Raw genomic sequence first — 18,237 nt, 5'->3', positions numbered from 1 at the left:
CTTCCAAGAATCATTAGAAAAAAACAGTTCCCACTTTCTAGACTGCACATTAATACAATTCTAAATGGAAAATAACCTGAAGGACATATAAGGAAAACTCATTTTAAAATGATAAAATCTGAAGAGCTCAGTATAATATTAAGCTGCAATAGCTTTTAAAGGTAAAATTTCCTTCCTACTTCCATTGCTTTTTAGCTACTCTTTGCACAATTATGAAGCTTTCAAATGCTTTACAGAATAAGCTTAAGGCAGGGCAAAATAGTTTGGGACTCATAAGTTTAAGTGTCATTTGTGGTTACCCAGAATCAGAAATAGCATTTGCGTGTTGACTTCAAAATCTTTATTAAAAAAAGTAGACTTTCTAAAATTATGTTTGCTTTTGTTGATATTAACTCCAGATGCTCTGGGGTGAGAAAAGACAAAATGCCCTTCTCCACTCCAATCACCAATGTATTTGTTAAGCTTGAAATGAAATTAAGTCGAACTAACTTGGTATATATGACAGCTCTCTTACCCTGAGCTTTCCCCCTGATTTTAATTTACTAATTTTAATCAGATATCATCTTGTAAAATTTTTATGTTTTGAATCTAAATTAGAATTGAGTATAAACAACATAAGAATGAAAAAGAACAAGACAACTCACAGAACTAAATGGAAAATAAGAAAATTGTCTATACAATTATAACCAACCCAAACCAAGATGTTTAAAAGTCCTCTCTCATTCATATGCAGCAATTATACTATTGACATCATCAGTTGAGCATGTGTTATTGTTGTTTATTGTAATAGCACTGTTATTTTTCCATAGTTGTGATGGGTTTGCAATGATTTGTAATAGCAAGATGACTCGTCAGAGAAAGATGTTCAATCTATATCACAGCAAAATTAATTGGTCACTGTAACTAATCAACAAGCATTTCATTATTCATCTACTATGAAGCATTGTGCTAGGTAATAAAGATACAAACTTTTAAAAAAAGGAAACAGCTTTGAATTTATATTCCATTTGAAAAGATAACACACACATGCACACATATACTATATGTGTGTATGTATGTGTGTGTGTAAAAATACTATATATGAAATAAATAAATAGTGTGTGCATAGTTGGGGGGCGTTTTGTGTTTGGGGTTTTTGGAGGGGTTTGAGAGGAGGCACTAGCTGCTAGGGAGGATCAGGAAAGAATAAAGTTTGTGACCAGGGCCAAACTATGCAGTTCAAATTCAGCCTCAGACACTTGACACTTACTAGCTATGTGACCCTGGGCAAGTCACTTAACCCTCATTGTCCCACCAGAGAGAGAGAGAGAGAGAGAGAAAGAGGGAGAGAGAGAGAGAGATTATGATGGAAAGAAATCCACAATTAACAATCATAACAGTGAACTTGAATGAGATAAAAACTCATCTATAAAATGAAGTAGGATAACTGGAAGGATTAAGAAGCAGAATCCAAGACTGTTGTTTTTTTTTAAAAAAACATACTTGAAACACTCATACAGAGTCAAAATGAGGAACTGGAGCAGAATTTGTTACACTTCAGTGAATTTCTAAAAGCAGGAGTAGCAGTTATATTCTCAAAGAAGATGACAATAAAAATAGATATGGTTAAAAGAGATAAGTAGAGATTAGCATGTTTTAAGACATTCTAGATAATGAATTACTATTAATAATTATTACTTAATTATATACACCAAATGGCATAGCATATTGATACCTAAAGAAAAGTGAATAAAATTATAGAGAGAAATAAATAGCAAAATTATAATAATTGGGGGACCTCAATATTTCCCCTTCAGACCTGGAAAAACCTAACAAAAATATAAAAATGAAAAAGGTAAGGATATGAATAGAATTTAAAGAAGTTAGATATGATAAAATCTCTAGTGATTTCTGACAGGGAATATAAAAGACTATACATATTTCTCATATGAGCATCATGACTTGCAAAAAAATGGCCATGTGCTAGGGCATAAAAACATCATAAACAAATACATAAAATCAGAAATATTTAATATATCTTTTACTGATCCAATGCAATAAAATTATAATCAATAATGGGCATTTCAGTCAATCAATAGGCATTTAAGTACCAGGCACTGGGCTAAGCACTAGTGATACAAAGAAAAGCAAAGAAAAGTCCCTGTCCTCAAGGAGCTCACAATCTAATGGGAGAGAAAATGTGTGTATATGTACAAATACATACATACATATATACATACATACCTATGAAACATATATTATATGTAAGCTATATACAGGAAAAATTGGAAATAATCAACAGAAGGAACTAGCATTAAGAGGGATAGGGAAAGTTTTCCAATAGAAGATAGAATTTTAGTAAGGACTAGAAGGAAACCAGGGAAGCCAGGAGACAGAGATGAGACAGGAGAGCATTCAAGATAAGCTAATAATTTTGTATTTTATCTTATAGATGATAAGAAACCACTTATAATATTTGAGCTAGTGGGTGACATCATTACATATATGTCTTAAGAATATCAATTTGGTTGGGGCAGCTAGGTGGTGCAGTGCATAAAGCAATGGCCCTGGTTTCAGGAGAACCTGAGTTCAGGTCCAGCTTCAGACACTTGACACTTACTAGCTGTGTGACCCTGAGCAAGTCACTTAACCCTCATTGCCCTACACAAAAAAAAGAATATCAATTTGGCAACTGTGTGGGAGATAGATTGGAAAGGGGAGAGACCAGAAGACTAGTTAAGAAGCTGTTGCAATAAATCCAAGCAAGATATGATGAGGATGTGAACTAGGTGAGGGGAGAGAAGGAAATAAATATGAGATAGAATCATCAATTGGTAATTGATTAGATCTGAGGGGAGGGGTTAGTGTTTCTCTTTGAAAGAATTAAAAGTCATAATGTGTGTTGGAGAATATAAAAAAAAAGCCAAAGATAAATCCAAAATTATGATCTAAGTGACTTGAAAAATGGTGATACTCTCAACAGAAATAAGGAAATTTAGATAAGATATGGGTTTGGGAAAAATTATGAGTTCTTTTAATATGTTGAGTTTGTGATATTGGTGAGATATTTAGGTAAAGATGGTAGTGTAGAACTGGAGTTCAGGAGATCAATAAGGATTAGACATCAAGGTTTAGAAAATGTCTGCATAAAGAAGATGACTAAACTTGTAGGAGTTGATGGGATCATCAATGGAGAGAGAGAGTAGAGAGGAGAAGAGGGCTCAAGAATTTTAGGGGATATCCATGATTAGTAGGTAGGAAGAAAATAATCTAATAAACAGGTAGTAGGAAAACAAAGAGAGAATAGTGTCACAGAAGGCATCAGAAGAGAGAAAATTCTGGAGGAAGGGGTACCTAACAGTATCAAAAACTGTATAGCCATCAAATAAAATGACTGAGAAAAGGCCATTGGATTTCTCAATTAAGAGATTATTGGTAACCTTTAAGAAAACAGTTTCAGTTGAGTTGTAGATTTACAGACCAGATTAAAAAGGATTAAATTGGAAAGTAAGGAGGCAAAACCACAGACATCCCTTCTAGGAATCTGACCAAAAGGGAGGAGAATTATAAGATGATAACTTGCAGGGACAGCAGGAAAAATTAAATATGAGATAAAGAGAGAGGATGATCAAGGGGAAAAGCTCTCTGAGGAGTGTGATGTTTAAAATCTAAATGTGATGTCTAAAAAAACCTAGTGTGTGGTCGCCTTAAATTAGAAGCTTTAGCACCAGCCTTTGGGCAGTAAGCATTTATTAAAGCATACCAGGTATTCACATGGAATTCAGAAAGTTAGGAAAAGGCCTATCTAGCCTAGAGTTCCAGCCTGGTATGGTTTTTCCTCAAGTCTTCCACTAAGAGCCTACTTCAACCACGAGCCTGCTTTAACCACAAACCCCTCGAACTGAGTGTGGAAGCTTTTTATAGGTCTGGAGCAGAGGCAGTCCTTACACACTGCTTCAAGCTGATTGGTAGGCATCATCCAAATTCATTGGTTCACTGGACTTGAAGGTGGTCTCAAGTTGAGTTCAAAGTCCTTAGCTTCTGAGAACAATACCTTCTTAAGGACTGGCCAGGTGTGGTTACAATCTAATTAACTTGAAGTAGGCTAATCCACAGTCAATCACTCTTACTTAATTCAATCAGTTTAGATTAATCTCCAGGTGAGCCTTTGCATATCTGTGAAATCCCATTATTTTCTCACAGGAGTCAGTAGAGGATCAAAAGTGAAGGGTTTAGTCTTTTCATGAAGAAGCATCATTTTTCTTCACAGACTGGAGCAAAGGAATAAAGAATAAGAGATTATAAAAAGGGATTTGGAGGTATGGAGTAGGGGAGAAGAGGCTGCTTTGCATAACCTGTCTTTTCAATAAAGTAGAAGGTGAGGTCCTCTGCTAAGAGGAAGAAAGCAGAGAGTTGGTGATAAAGGGTGTTTTTAGAGAGAAGAAAAGTTTTGGAATAATTGCTGTGGAGATATGATAGAATAGACTCTACTCAAAGACCATGCAAATCGATAGAAAAAAAAATAATAAGCATTTAGTTGAACAAAAGCAACAAAACACAACTAATGGAAAACTAATAATATAAAGTCTTTCTTAATTCTTCATAAATGTATGGAAAACAATCCCTTCCTGCACCCTCCCCCAAAAGACTCCCATACCAGTGGAGAAATGAGAACAGATCTTCAGTTCTTTGAAGAGAAGGTTGCCTTTTGTTACTGTTTGAACATCTCTGGAACTTCACTGGGTATAAGTCCACCTCTATTGTTGTGGTCTGGCAGTCATCCAGAGCTCCACCTCCACAGTTTTTACTCTGCCTGGAAGCCTTGACTTTGCCATCAATCCCCAAAATTCTGCTGCCTCTTATTTCTGCTGCTTCTGTTTCTGGTCATTTCTCTTAGCGCTGACATAGGCTATTTTCCTGGAGACTATGGTTTAATATTTGTTTAGCTTCAAATCACTTAGACCTCAATATCCAGGTAAATGTTATTCTCTTAAGGTCGTTTCCAGAGCCATGTGCCTGGAGGCTATTTATCTTATTCTTTGATCATCTTCTGCACTTTGATCCCAGTTCTACATAAAGGGTGCCAAAGAGACCCCTTAGGCACCTGGCGTGAGGCACTTATCCTTCTCCACAGAGGAGATCCAGTACCAGGGTTTCCTGAGACTAGGGATAATAAACAACCCCCTCTTTGTTAGTTCTTTGATTCTCATAATGAACTGCCAAGAAAAAAATGTCTTGATGATTTGATAAGGCTTAAGGAAGCACAAAAATACTGGTTGAGTGGGTGGGGAGAGGCACAAACAGTGAGTACTCTGCTGTTATTCCTGCCCTCACAACAAAGTCCTCACCTTCTTCTCACACATGTTAAATGGGAGGATGAAGGCTTGCTTTTTCTCATTAATCAATATTAGCACATGTATGGATTTATGTATTAGATCATTTATGTATCACCTTGTAAAGCACAATCATAATGATGATAGTAATAATATAAAAATTAAATTTATGTAGTGCTTACTATATGCCAAATACTTTACAGTTATTATCTCATTGAATCCTCACAACTACCCTGGGAGGTAGGTACTATTATTATCCCCATTTTTCAGACAGGAAACTTAGGTAAACAGGTTAAGTGACTTAGCTCATAAGTGAGGTCCGATTTGTATTTAGGTCTTCCTGACTCCAGCCCTGAGACACAATCCACTGGGCCACCTATTGGATAGGATATAAGATAGTTAAGTTTGTACCTGGGATAAGAGAAGGAAAAAGTAAAAACATAAAAGAAGTGATGTCTGAGATGAGTACACATTGGTAGGGCTACCATGGTGGTGGCCTCAAACAGCTGGGAGTAAACCAAATCCTGAGGGGAGAAGGAATAATAAATCAGAACTTTGAAAACAAACTTAATTTATAATTTTATCTAGGGTATGTCTTACCTGGCACCATTGTTGTTTGTCCTTCATTCTTTTTGTTTGTTTGTTTGTTTAGAATTTATTTTCCAAATGACATGTAAAAGCAAATTTTGGCATCAATTTTTTAAAACTTTGTATTCCAACTTCTCTTCCCCCCTCCCTTCCCACCCCCATCCCAAGAACTCAAGCAATTCAATGTAAGTTATACATGAGTAGTCATAGAAAACATCTCTACATTAGCTAGGTTGTGAGAGAGAACAGATAAAAACAAAATTTCAGATTAAGGAGTTGTCCAAAAATGTGTTTCAGTCTGTTTTCAGATACCATCAGTTCTTTCTCTGTAGGTGTATCGCAATTTTCATAAGTCCTTCAGAGTTATATTGGATCATTGGCTTGCTGAAAATAACCACGTGCTTCCCAGCAGATCATCTTTACACTCTTGCTGTTATTTTGTATACAGTACATTTCACTCTGCTTCAGTTCATGTAGGTCTTTCCTTTTGTTACAACTGATGGAGGAACAAGAATTAAACTAGGGAAACACAAAACTCCAGAAATTACAGACAAGATAGTGGTTGGAAGTCATTCCTTTCTTAGAACATTTGTTGTCTGTTACTTACAAGAAACATGCTGATGAGTTCATATTTATTTGCATACATTTCTTATGACTCTCTTTTAAGTTTTACATTCCTGTTAGGCAGAGATTGTGTTTTATACATTCTGATTTTCCCCATTGTGCTTAGAATAGTGTCTCTCATATAGAAAAAAATCATTATTTAAATGAACAAATAAACAGATATCTTTCTGTTTCCATTTGCACCATTATTCTCAGAATTACCTCTAATGAAATTGAAAGTGGTAGCAGCAGGAGCAAAACAATTTTTAATAAAGTTTGTCATCAAGTAGTGGAAGATACCAGAAGAATAGTTAATGAGTGGAAATTTCCAACTAATGGTGGCTGACTTCACAAAATAGCACTTGGATACAACAGGTGCCATGTGTTGCTTGATGATTTTTGTGTGTGTAGGACCCTAAGCAGGTGCTGCATTGTCAAAATACCTGTTATAAATTCTAATATTCTTTATGCAAAAGGAGTCTAAAGACTATGGCATCTAAAAGGGCAAGGAGGTTGATCAGTTAACCCACAGGAGCCTCACCTGCAGGTCACAGCTGCTGCTGAATCTAAGCACAAAGGCTAGTAGTGGATAACAGTTGTCACATATAAGCTAATCTAAACACCAAAAATTGACATCTTGGTCTTTCAGCTGCTAAACATAAGGCTTAACATGTGTTGTGAGTAATTGTGGTTAATGATACTAGCCCTAGAGTTTTTTAGACCAGCATTTAGCTGGGCTGTAACCCCAGGAATTATTTATATATGGTGGATGTTTTGCATGTACACAAAACACCCTGTATGTAAATAGTGTCCTTTGCTGCTACTGAGCCACCCCTACATAAACATTTCTTTGTTTCAAGAGGTTCTATACTATTAAGTACAGCAATGAAAAGGGGGAAAAGTTGTTATTAAGGTTATCCCAACTTTCAATTCATATTTTAAATTTTAAACAGCTAATTTTTAAGGGAAGGAGTATATTACACAGGACTTAGTAAAGTTTTATTATAATAAAGAAACCTCCTAAAATTACCCCCAAATAGAGCACCAAAAATAAAATATCATCTAAAATGTTTGAATTAGATGAAATATTTTTATCAATTGGTAAATAAGTTACAAGTCCAATTTCCTGTCTCATTTTTTTTTATTCTGCCCTAGTGCCTTTTTCTAGATTACCCTCCCCCACCCCATTCCCACAACTCTATAGTGAGTCTCTTGGGACACCACTACTTCAGGTTCAAGGTATATTGTGGGTCCACACTTTGAAAACTACAGCTCTTGAGCCTGACTGATTCCCTTTGAATGTCAACCAGTTGATACAATTAGTTCAAAACAAAGGCATTTCCTGATGTGGCATAATAAAAGAGTAGACATGCAACATCTCTTCCATAAATCTTTTATCTACTCTCCCACCAATATACATAGCATCACAGGGAAAAACAAACCCAGAGAGGTCACAAGTGGAGAGGCACACATATTTAGAAAACAGAAATATTACAATATTACAGGACCCTGACATCTTTTTCCTTCTTGTGGTGGCTTTATGCAGATTGCTTTATTGGGCTCCTTCCACAGCTTAACTGGATGCCACAGCTAGATTTCTTGGATTTGCTTTCTATGAGGTACAGTGGCTCCCCTTCTACTATGCTCCTTCACCCAGACAGTAATTAGTCACCCTAAAATTCCATCAAATTGGTTGAGGAATTTCTTCATACCTATTAGGAGTAAAGAAGTATCACTTAACATAGTGCTTTGCACATTGTAAGGGTTTTTATAAATATTTTGTTGAATGTTTGACTATATTTCCTTTATACTGGTTCATCAAAATCTGAAAATTTTGAACACACTACAAGTACAAATGGGCCACTACCAGTTTTTACAACATTTATAATCTTATAAGGGTATGAGCTACTCAAGTTTTAATGCCCTTTACAATCTATAAATATGACCACTTTAAGTCTGGAAGGGCCAAGTAGCACCTCATTTTCTGTTAACTGTCCCTACATCCTAAGATTTCATCAAGTGAGTTATAGGGACTCAATATTCAGGAGTTCTATGATCAATAAACCAGCTCCAATTCCACGTAGGCTCTTCCTTCCTCCAATTTTTGCATTTATATGTCTTCCCTCTTTGAAGAATATTACCTGTCTGAAACTAATGCACTTCTTTGCTGAAGTACTTTATACATGGTTTTATTATCTGGATAATTTCATCTGAAGTTCCTTAGAAAATCACTGTTCAAAAATAAGCTAATGTTTATATAATAAACCTCATTTTAGCTGATAACTATTTAGTCAAAACAGTGTATAATTCAAAGAATCCACTGTTTGTCATATAATTGCATTATTGTTCCTTAATAAAATACTGGATAATTTAAATATGATTAATTAGAAGGTCATTTTTCTGGTACCTTCAATTTAAAATAAATTATATTTATTGCACTGGGAAACTTATTTTTGTGATTTTTGAGCATGTAGTCATGCAGGCTTTTATTTATGTGGTTGATGAGACATCTTTGTGTTTCACAGAAAAGGAGTTTATTTAGATGGGTTATTATCAATTGTAATTTTTCTTTGTAGAGGGGTATCCCTATCCTAAATATATGCAACAAAGGATATCATAGTAGGTTTGAATCCAAATCTATTTGTCCCCTTTACCCTAAAATGTTTGAAATTTTTCATTTAATTTCTAAAACCACTTAAAAGACAAAATACTTCCATAAAGTAGTTGTACTATTGAAGTGAGGTAATTGCCCATCCTAGTGTAAGTGCTGGCCCTCAAAACTATTTTTTTTTCCCCTTGGCATATCCCTTTGCCCCACCACACCATCACCAGACCCACCTCCACCTGCCACACCCTCAGACCACATTTGGGCTGTGTTCATCCTTTACATTTCCAAGAAGTTTATTTTTCTTGATGATTTTTTGGGAAAAAATAGATCTCTCCATTATAGGTCTTTCACAATGTCCTAAATATTACAATGGTGAAAGAATTAGATTTGGAATAAAAAGACCAGATTTTGAATCTTGGATGTGCCACTATTACTACTTGTCTGATTTTGTGCAAGTCATTTAACTTCTCTGAGCCTCAGTGATTAGACTAGACAACCTCTAGGGTCCCTTCCACTTCTAGATCTATGAGTCTATGATCAATCAATTAAACAATAAACATTTTTATTACTTAATATGTTTATTTAATATGTGCCAGATATAATGCTATGGGTAGCTGATATAAAAAATAAAGAATGATTCACTAGAGATCATTTCCTATCAGCTTTTCTGAAAATTTGAATGTCTGGCAAAGGTATATTTGAAGTTTTTCCCTCTGTTTTTTTTTTTAGGAGTGTGTGGCACAGATCATGTGGAAGGGAAAAAAGAAAAGGGTTGTTTTGGGGGGTTTTGGGTTTTTTTTTGGAAATCTGATCAAGACAAGGGACCAAATGAGATGTTCCTTTGCTGTTGATTTTGATGTCCCCACCCCCCCCCCAAAATGAGAAAGGAATCTGTTTTCTTTAAAAGAGGAGAGATACTAGACATTATTTTATTGACATGAGGAAATTCCCTCTAACCATAGTAGGTTAGCACTTTTTCTGGAGCTTACCTTTTTAGAGAGTTGTCCTCAGAGGTTATGATTTGTCCAGGACCGCACAATCAGTAAGTTTCAGAGGCAAGAACTGAACCCAGGTCTTCTTGGCTCTGAATCCAGCTCTCTATGCTCTATGCTGCATGGTATTTTATATGATGGTGGATCTAAAATCCTAACTATACCTTATACATGCCTGGGCTCATTCTAATGTTCTACAGAGAGTATCTCAAAATTCTGTCATTTCATTAGCATAGGAACTCCTGGCCAGAACAGACAGAAATCCCACCATAACTTATCAGGCAGTCCCGCTATGAGAGTTTTAATTGGAACATTCATTGTCCTGTGGACAGCCTGGGAAGTGAGCTTTCCAAACTTAGTTGGGCTGATGCTCAGGCAGCAGATATATAAGCCATCTCAAATCTTATACTCAAAACCTTTCCACCTTGAGAGAATTCACCTGAGAAAGACCGTTGGCACAGCCTTTTAAGGACTCCAAGTCATCTCTATGTGACAATGAAACAATGCAGTAGGATTTTTGTAAAGGGTAGAAAGGGTCACAGGGGATTAAATAGTCAACATGCTGTACTCAGGTGTAAGTTTTTATGTTTAATGGAATTTTAAATCCTCGAACCCTCATTTTATAAATAAGGAAACTATGGTTAAATTATTTCTCCAAGGTCACACAGCTGATTAGTGACATATCTGGTATTAGAATCCAGGCCTTATAGGTGCTTTTTTTCACCACACCACACTGTTCCCAATAGCTACCACTTCCTTTTGAGATTCTGATTATCCAAGTGATTGCTGGCACTGATAAAGCTACACAGAATGCTGAAGAGGAAATTGTGCTCCCAGATGCATCAGTTGCCAACAGTTCACTTTCAGAGTAATATTATCACATAATTCAATCCCCATGTTAGTACTAAACTTAAAAACTATCTCTGAAAAGGAGTGAAAATATGCAAATTCATATGATAATTAATATTAATACAGATATGCAAACATACAAAGAAAAACATCATAGCAATTAGAGCTATCTAAAAGTAGAATGGAAATTCTTAGAAAATAATGACTTCTCCATTCCTGAAAGTCTTTAAACTGAGGTTGGTCCTTTCTGGTGATGTAGAGGAGATGCATGATTTAGGCAGGGGTTGGACTATATGACCTTTAAGAGTCCCTTCACACTGGAGACAATGTGGTACAAGGGACAGAATGCTGGATGCTGAAGTCAGAAGTCTTACATTTGAATTTTGGCTCTGCCCTACTGCATATGTGTCCTTAGGCAAGACATATAGCCTTTCTGAGCCTCAACTTCCTCATTTGAAAAATGATGAATGAACAGATGACCTTTAAAGTCATATCTAAATCTAAATCTATGATCCTATGAAACTCCAAATATCTGACTTTATGACCACAATATCTATCTCATTTGAATTTAGACTAAAATTGGGGGGGGGGGTTAATTTTATCCACTTAGTAAAGTGTACCTTAGTAGATTTAGGTGAATCTATTTGCCCTAAAAGGTATTACTCTATGTTTATACTTTCCACCACATTTCTAAATCTACTTGAAAGGTAAAATGCTTCCCTAATGTAGTTATATTCCTGAAGTATACTAGTTGTCCATTCTGGTATAGATTTTGTGTATATATTTTCTGAATATAAGCTTATAAATCAGACTTATAAGTGAAACCCTTGACTCAAAGGGTCAACTTATGGGACTCTCTTTTCTTTGACAGAGATTGATTACTGAATGTTACACTCCTGCATGAGGGAAAGGACAGAGTTGATAAGAGCAGGAGAGAGAAGATATTCTTGTTCTTCTGGCTTCCAGCTTCAAGAGAGAAGATGAGACATTCCCATTTCTCTTTATGTTGCTGAAGGGAGAGAAAGACTCAGGAAGAAGCTGACATATAAAGAAGCAGAGAGTCTCTATCATGTCTATATCCCAAATTTGCTACACTAGAGACTTCAGGGGGGAATTTTCCCTTGGGTGAGATCTGGGACTCTTTCTCTTAGTTAAGCTGAATTATCTTACTTCCAAAGGGAGAACTCATTCAATCTGTATTTGCCCATTAAGGAATGATGATAAGGAATTCAGCCTGAACCTAAAAGTTACTTCCCTAAAATTAGTAATATTTGAAAGAGATATTTTATCCTGATACACTCTTTCTTCAAAGATGGCAGAGTGGCCAACCTCTGTACCAACTTCTTTCTCTCCCTCCTGGTAGGAATCAAGGTCCGCCTTAGAGAAAGGGAAAGGAAATACTTGAGAGGTCTATTCTTGTCCTCCTGTGAGCTATATCTAGACAGCCTCATTTGAATATACATAATCTACAATAGAAAACAACAACACAGTGATACACTATACTCAATACATAATTCAACATGGTACTGTTCAATTGCAACTTTGAAATCACAAAGGCAAAATATTTAATATAATCTATTATATTCCTATTAGAATGACATAGAAGCAGTCTATACTTGCTCAGAAACTACTGAGTTCTTGAACTTACAAGTCTCCAAGACTGGAAATAAAAATTAATCAGGATCTCCAGATGATGGCTTATACTCAAGGAACATAAAACAAAAGAGGGAAGCCAAGAACTCACACTTAACCTTGGCAAATAGTATTATCATTTCCACGTGTTTGTAGTTGTGAAAGATGCTAGGGGAAAATGAGAGAAATCCCCTTCTCCACTGCTAGAAATTCAAGGTAGAAGAAGTATTAGAAGAGTTCCAAAAGCAATAGTGTCCAAAGAGAACTGAAATAATTGCTTCTTGAATCTCTTATAGTCCACTAAGTGAATGGCTTTTCCTGACTGTGACCAATTATCATTTGTGAAACCCCCATCACTGGTGACCAATCAAGAGTTCGTGTGTCATCTTAGCAAGTATAATCCCTATATCAAAGGGCCAGAGTGATGTTCCATAGAAAGAGACTAAAGCACACAACCAATTTCTGTAGGAAATATATCTCAGTCCAGCAGATTGAATTGTTCCTCTGATTATTCCTATAATTCATGTATTGGGTTTTCTGTTCATGAAGTTGGAACCAAGGGTTTAGAGATTCTGCTTAGCAAAAGTAAGATGCTTTTGTTATTTGATTAATTTTTCTCTGAGCAACTTTTTGGTTGTATAGTGAATGGAAAGATGTTATGTCTAGTGCCGGGCATCCAATTTTAGGAAGAACATGGAAAAACAAATGCATTTACTAGCTGTGTGACCCTGGGCAACTAGCTGTGTGACCCTGGGCAAGTCACTTAACCCTCATTGCCCCACAAAAAAATAGGGAAAAAAAGAAAAACAAATGCATTTGCAGAAGAAGATCAACAGGTTTGACAAGGATGTTTAAACCCATGCCATAGGAGGATAAGTTATAGAAAAGAAGATTTATGGAAACACGGAAGCTATCTACAAATGTTTGAAGGACTATGTGTTAGAAATATTGTTTGTTCAGCTTGATCAGAGTGAGAATAAATAAGATCAATGAGTAGTATTGGCAGAGTAGTAGATTTTGCCTTGATAAGGAAAAATTACCTAATCATTAGTTATTTAAAAGTAGAATGTGCTGTTCCAGAAGTAGTGAGCACCCCTAATTACCAGATATCTTCAAGCAGATGTTGGAGGGTTACAGAGAGTGAGAAAGAATAGAGGGATAAAGAAAAGAGGGCCAAGACAAAACCCTGGAGAACATAGTGTGATGTGAATGATGAGCTTGAGAAAGATCATTCAGATACCAGGAAAGAATAGTGTCATGAAACCCAGAGAGGAGAGGATATCCAGGAGAAGGTGTCAGCAGTGTCAATTGCATCAGATACACTGAGAAGGATTAGAACTGAGAAATGACCATCAAGATATCAATAACTCTGAGAGAATAGTTTCAGTGATAACAAAAATTTACATTTATAGCTAGCTTAAAGTTTACAAAGTATCTTCCTCACAACAACCATGGTAGAGAGTGCAAATGTTATTATCCCATGTTACAGTTGAGGAAACTGAATTTTGGGGAGCTCATCACTTGCCTGGTGTCACAAAGCTAGTTGAATGCCATAGCCAGATCTTGAATCAGGTCTTTTGACTCTTTAAGGTGAGTATTGTTTTCACACTACACAATGTTTAGGTGGCTAGAGGAGAGAAAGTTTGAGTATGAAAGGGTTGGAGTTAGACTCTACCTTCTGAATCTCTACCAGAGACTTGGGGGAAAAAGTAAAAGATTCTTATGGCAGGAGGTTCTAAGGCATCAGCAAGACACCAAAAGGTAGTAGAATGTTATGTGCAAATAGTGTCTAAATGATCTAAGTCAAGGGTTGCTCTATCATTCTATGATTCTTCTCTGTTTCAGCTCTTAAAATTAGCATTTGAACAACTCTCATTAAAAATGCCAGTGATCACTTAATTGCTAATCAATGGTCTTTTCTCAGTCTCATTCTTTATGATCCTTCTAAGGCCTATGACACTGTTGATAATCATCTCCTCCTGAATACTCACTCCTCTTTATGTTTTGAGGACATTGTTCTTTCCTCTCTCTCTTCCTTTGGATCTTTGCAATTGTCTTTGCTAGATCTTCATGCATGTCATGCCTCTAATAATGGATGTCCCATAAGGTTTGTCTTGAACTCTCTTCTCCTTTTATACTTGGTGATCTTGGTGATCTCATTAACCTCATGAATTCAATTATCATCTTTATCCAGATAATTCCCAATTCTATTCAGTTTATCCCAAAAGTCTTAGTGCAGTTTTGAGGTATACCCTGTATATCTAGCCCTAGTCTCTCTCATGAGCTCTAGCCCCATATCATCAACCTGTATCTCAAGCTTAATGAGTCCCAAACAGAACTCATCTTTCCTTCAAAACCATTCCCTCTTCTGAACCTTCCTATTATTGCCAAGAGCACCATGATCCTAGTAAAACTCAGGCCTCTAAATTTAGGGTCATCCCTGACTCTTTACTAACACTCACCTCACATATCCAATCTTTTGTTAAATCTTGTCATTTCTACCTTTACAACCTCTCTCATATATGCTGTCTACTCATTCAGCCCCCATGTTGATTAAGACCCTCGTCACTTCTTGTCTAGACCATTACAATAACCTAATTAGTCTCCTTACCTCCACTCCAGTCCATCTTCTACTTGGCTGCTAAGGTAATTTTCCTAAAGCATGAGTCTGATCAGGTCACCACTCTACTCAATAAACTCCAGTTGCTCCTTATTACTTCCATGATCAAAAATTAAATCCTCTGCTTAGCATTTAAAACCGTTAACAACCTAGATCCTTCTTACCTTCCAGTCTTCTTATACTTTACTTCTCTCTACACACTCTATAAACCAGTTACATTTGCCTTCATATTGTTTCTAATACGTGCCAATCCATCTCCCATTTCTTTGCCTTTGCAATGATTGTCCCCTATGTCTAGTAGGCTCTCTGTCTTCACATTCACCTCTTCTTCTCCCTGCCTTCCTTCAAGACTTAGCTCAAATCATTCTTCAAGAAGCCTTTCCCAGTCTAGTTATTTGGGATATTTGTCCTTTCATTAGAATGTGAGTTCCTTGAGGGCAGAAACAGTGGTTTTTGCCTTTCATTGTATCCCCAGCACATAGTGCAGATACCAAGTGGCAAATACTAAGTACTTAATAAATGTTTGTTGGCTATCTGTTTTGAATCAAATATGTGAATCATCAAATATTTTGCCTCCATAATGGGAATGCTATTTTTATGGGATTAATCCACTAGTTTTAAATTTTGTTGTTGTTTTTATACTTACAGAGGCAATTAGGATGGTGAAAATACCAGAAAAATGCAACAGGAGCATCTAGTGAAAGAAATGGAGAAAATAAGGCTTAAGGGGTGCTATGGTTTCAGTGTTTAAATATCTGAAGGGCTTTCATATAGAAGAAGGATTAGACTTATTTTGGTTGACACCAGAGAGAAAAATAAGGATCAATGGATGGAAATTTTACAAAATATGATTTTGGCTCAATGTAACAATAATAATCATTTGCTAACAACAAACATTCATTAAAGCACCTACTATATTCCAACCACAGTATTTGGCACTGAGGATATAGAACAAAAATTGAATTGTCCCAGAGGAATTTAGAAGTTAGCCAGCAAGACAACATGTCCTTATACAGGGATATAAGAAATGGCTACAAGATCATTTTTTTTCACATTTAAGGGAAGGCACTGACACTTGGAGAGATGAGGAAAGTCTTCATGAAGACAGTGTGGCACTTGAAACAAGGCTTGGAGGGAACAAGAACACTAAACAACAAGGGAGCTCAAATTGAGCAGGTTAAAGTAACCCAAATTTTAATTTGGCCAGGCCTCTAAGTGAAAAGAAAAAAAAATTCTCTGTATTTCTTCTACACTTTAAGGAATTCATAGGGGTCAAGATTTCAACTGATAGATGGAATGGTCAGTACTTCTCAACAGTATGCTAGGGCAGTGTTTCCATAATGACTCACAGGGAGCAGTGCCAACTACTGATCAAAACCTTTTCCGTTTCCATCTACAGTGTTGTGAATTCATGTCACTGTGGTTCTCATGGAATTCTGAAATGAACTCTGCTTCAGCATAATTGGTGTATATTTGAGATAGAAATGGGAAGGAGGATATGACTAATGACATTAGGAGAATATGGGGGGAAAAACAACAAAAATTACAGGGAATTTCTAGTTGGGACACACTGAAAAGGAACAGAACAGTATATTCAGTAGGGTGTTTGTGGCTAAAGTGTGAGTAGAGCCTAAAATAAGCAGCACTACCTAACTAATTTGTCTGTTACATGGTGTTGCATCAGGGTCAGAATGAAAGCAAGGAGACATTTATCTCATGCATATCTATAGTAGGGAAGAACTTTGAGCAATCTGGGGCCTAAAGAGAAACTCTCTTTTCATGGAGGATTCATGTCTATTCTGATCAAGGGCAGTTTTTTTTCCCTCTCTTTTTTCCTACAACCCCTCACAACTACACTTGTCATACAAATGATTAATACAAATAAAGTGGTTGCTATTTTACCAGCATACCCAATTATGATAAATTTTTTTTCTCCTAGAACATGGGATTTAGATTTCTTTTGGTGTCTCACTAAAAAAACAATTAAAAATGTGGTATTCTTTTCACTCTCTCTAAATGGTAAGTTTATTCACCTCTATGGGTCTCAGGTTCCTCATTTTTTAAGCAAAGGGGCTAGACAAGAGGGTCTCTATGAAATAGCTAGGAGGTTTAGAGTTTCAATACCTCACAAAATTCCCCTAGTTTGTGATCCAGATGACTTTCTATACTTATTTGTTGTGCCTCCATTGTTGGTTAGCAACTCTTATACCATATTACACAGTAAAAATGGCAAAACTTTAACCAGAAGCCAAAAGATCTGACTCCTCTTCTAGAATCTAGGAAATATCTTCACAGTAAGATAGATTTAAACAAGTAGCAACTTGAAAAAGTCTAAATTTAGGTGGGTGATAGTGTCACTGGAAAGATGCTAATCAGAAATTTTAAATAGGAAGGAGACAGAATTATTCATGAAATTTAACAAGTCTGACATATTGGATGAAGAACTTTGTTTTGTTCAGTCAAATATGTGAAGCAGGACAAAAAGGGGGTGAGGGGGAAGGAAGGACACACGGATTATTTAGAAATTGGCACCTACATTTTCTCTCAATTACTGCAACTAGCTTTTCTGGGTGATTTCCTCTCTGGTCAAGTTGGATCAGGAAAGATTTAGCCCTTACCACATAAGTATAATGCACATGCAGTGTCTGTCCTACTGTGGTAACTTACCCAGCTAGTTTAAATAAACACAGTTTGTAATAACAACCTAGTACATATAAAAATAAAAACATTTTTACAATCCAGGGTAGGAGTTCCTGTTAGTGGTTAGAGAAAGAATGTCACTGTGGCAAAATAATTCTTAATTGAGTGAAAATGTGAAGAAACAGATGCATCAAGCCTCTATAAACTATCATCCCTTTACTTTTAACTTTGTATACCACATCAGGGAAAGTGACTGTCTTTAACTATTGATCATATTTTTGTCAAATATATTTAGACACAGCCAGATTTGCCAAGAAATAATTAAGATGAATTGCACCACTTCTTTTTGTAAAGAGGAAATAAACTCATTTCATGAATAAAAGGATAATCTAT

The sequence above is a fragment of the Dromiciops gliroides genome, chromosome 2 (assembly GCF_019393635.1).
Source record: "Dromiciops gliroides isolate mDroGli1 chromosome 2, mDroGli1.pri, whole genome shotgun sequence".
Lineage (NCBI taxonomy): Eukaryota > Metazoa > Chordata > Mammalia > Microbiotheria > Microbiotheriidae > Dromiciops > Dromiciops gliroides.
Note: the sequence above shows the minus strand (reverse complement) of the source record.